This window comes from Balaenoptera ricei, chromosome 1, assembly GCF_028023285.1.
Source record: "Balaenoptera ricei isolate mBalRic1 chromosome 1, mBalRic1.hap2, whole genome shotgun sequence".
NCBI lineage: Eukaryota > Metazoa > Chordata > Mammalia > Artiodactyla > Balaenopteridae > Balaenoptera > Balaenoptera ricei.
The window spans coordinates 109,553,824-109,557,000 of record NC_082639.1 but is presented as its reverse complement, the minus strand read 5'-3'; the positions used below and the strand labels follow the sequence as shown (position 1 = coordinate 109,557,000).

The following is a 3,177-nucleotide window of genomic DNA, read 5'->3' as shown; positions in this document are numbered from 1 at the left end:
TCAATCAAACAGAAAAATATATCTCACCATTCCTATGTATATATACTCAAGAGAAATGAAAACATATGTCCAGAGGAAAACTAGTTCACAAATGTTCATAGTAACATTATTCATAGTCGCTAAAAAGTGGAAACAACCCATATGTCAATCAACTGATGAATGGATAAACAAAATGTGGTATAGCCAAACAATGGAATATTATTTGGACATGAAATATAATGAAGTACTAATGCATGCTACAACGTGGGTGGACCTTGAAATCATCGTGCAAAGTGAAATAAGCCAGACACAGAAGGCCACATATTATATGGTTCCATTTATATAAAATGTCCAGAAAAAACAAATCTATATATGAGCGGCTGCCTAGGGCTGGGGGTGGAGAATGGAAAGTGGCTGCTAATGGATATTATTTTCTTTTTGAGATTATGAAAATATTCTAAAATTAAATTGTGTTGATGATTGCATCGCCTGTGAATATACTAAAAACCACTGAACTGTACACTTTATTTATTTGTTTTTTTCAGACTTAAGACTTTTATTTTTTCACACCCAAGCAAGCCTGGGCAGTTGACTCATCCTGCCCCCAAACCCCCTACCCTTCATAATGAGAAGAAATATTTACTTTCACTCCACGGGTCAGGGAGTACCTAAGCTTTGGCGGCGGCCTTGTAATGGGTCAGAGTGCGGGCGGAAGGGTCAGTGGCGCTAGTGCACCTGGGCATCCAGTAATGAGGCAGCCAGTCGGCGCAGCCCGGGTAGTGACGTTCAAAGATCTGACGGTAGTAATAGCCTTCTTTCATTTTGGGAGTACTGACGGGAAATTTGGGGCTGCGCTTGCCATCGCTGCATCATCAACCTGATGGTCAATGTACTCCTGTGAAGTCCTAAACCAGGAATTCTTAACTGAGGTTATTCCATCACTGAAGGCTTCTTTTGGTCGCCAGAGAATCTCTTTAGGTATCAGATTGGAGTCCTCACACGTCTCTCTCAGGAGATGTTTTTCTATCCCGTTCTTGGGGGTTCTCATATCTGGTGGCAGAGACAAGTAATAGGAAGAAAATCGATGATCCAGGAAGGGGACTCTCAGTTCAAGGCCATGGGCAGCAGTAGTTGATCTGCTCAGAGAACATCAAACAAATAGAGTTCCTTCAGAAGCCGCTCACTCTCCTCCTCGGCCTTCTCAGGGGAAGGAGCCTTGTGAAAATATATGTAACCCTGTGTAAGTTCATCTGAACCTTCTCCAGAGAAGATCACTACGCTATCCGTGTTCTTCCGAATGTACTTCGAAATTAAGTACATACCTACTGAAGCACGGACTGTTGTAATATCATAATATCAAGGAAATATCAAGGAAATGTAATATTTCCTTGATGTAATATCAAGGAAAATATGACTTCATCCAGGACCTGAATGCCTTCCTCAGAGTTAAAGAGGACTTCATGGTGTTCGCTCCCAATATGCTTTGCCACCTTTCTAGCAGCTAGTAAATCGGGACTGTCTTCCATGCCAATCGCAAATGTCTGGAGAGGATACTGTACTTGGGCCTCTTTTAGCTGCTTCAACAGGATGGCAGCAACCAAACTGGAATCCAAGCCACCTGATAAAAGGCAGCCAATCCTTCTGTCCATCATCAAACGTTTCTTAATGGCATTGTCAAAAAGGATTCGTAGGTTGTTCTTCACAGTTTCTATCTCAAAACCTGGGAAGTTTCTCCACGCTGTCATACAGGGCATGCAGAGGTTCATCTCTACAGTGATGATATTTAACCATTTCCACTGATGCTACTTTGCCATTTGGCTTTAAATCCAAAACTTTATAGTGTCCTGGGAGAAAAAGCTCCACTTTTAAAAAAGGAGTCATAGAGTGCTTCAAGGTAATGAGACCTTTAGCTTCTGAACACACGGCCAAAAATCCATCTTCTGTCCCGTCTTTAAACAAAGGTCTGACTCCATAGATATCTCTGCCCAAGAACACTTTCTTATTGGCAGTATCCAGTAAAATAAATGCAAATACCCCATCCAACATACAAACTGTTTGCTCAATTCCTCCTTTGTCATAAAGATGAAAGATTATCTCACCATCCACTTTGGTCTGGTATTCAAATTCAAAACGGTGTTGCAGCTTCTTATGGTTGTAGATTTCACCGTCGTAACAGAGCCACAAGTAAGGATATTTCTTCACTCGAATTGGCTGCATTCCAAACAGCTGGTCAACCACCGGCAACCAGTGAAATCCAAAGCAGCAGTTGTTGTATCCATTGACATTCTCAAAAAGAAATGCATCTGGACCTCTGTGTGCAATCTTCATAGCACTCAGACACTGAACAGAAAGGCAGTCGTCGCTGCCAAAGAGGGCCCAAAAGCCACACATGGTGCAATGGAGCTATGGGCTCTCTCCAAGTGACTTATTCAAATACGATCAAAGAAATTCTGGGCTCCAGCGGGGTGGGCGGGTGGGCGAGCGTGAGGTGAGCAGGCTGCGACTTGCAGTCTCTGTACACTTTAAATGGATTAATTTTATGGTATGTGAATTATATCTCAATAAAGCTGTTTTATAAAGTCAACTAAAAGGAAGCAAAGAATTTGGAGAGCAAAGGGGAAAGCTTCAGCCCTCCTCCTTTCATGTTTGGAACAAGCCCTTCAAAAATCCTACTTCAGAGAACTTATCTCTGCAGCCACATTAGTTGCTTCTGATGCCTTACTATTTTCATTCTCACTAAGATAATTTATGATCTAATTACTAGGCTTTATTTCAGTGACTGTCCTTCTCTTCTGAGTCACTCTCTTTTTTAGGGTCCCTGGCCTTGAGACAGTTCTCTCTATGAACCTTATGAAATGTTCCCTTTTCAGGCCTGCTTGGGCCCAAAATTAGTCTTAGAAAATATAAACCATATCTGTTTATTGTAAAAAAGTAAAATTAAATTAAAAATACAGAAATATACAAAGTAAAGGGAATTCCCTGGCAGTCCAGTGGTTAGGATTCCGTGTTTCCGCTGCAGGGCTCACAGGTTTTATCCCTGGTCGGGGAATTAGGATGACTGTAAGCCACACGGTGTGGCCAAAAAAAACCAACCAAACAAATAAACAAACATAAATATACAAAGTAAAAACTATTCGTAGTGAGGTGGATGGACCTAGACACTGTCATACGGAGTGAAGTAAGTCAGAAAGAGAAAAA

The 3,177-nt window shown here is 41.5% G+C and overlaps 1 pseudogene; it reads right to left on the bottom strand.

Annotated features, from left to right (window-relative positions):
- Nucleotides 1-647: 647 nt before the first annotated feature.
- On the bottom strand, nucleotides 648-2,370 carry LOC132351656 (asparagine synthetase [glutamine-hydrolyzing]-like; annotated as a pseudogene).
- Nucleotides 2,371-3,177: the final 807 nt, after the last annotated feature.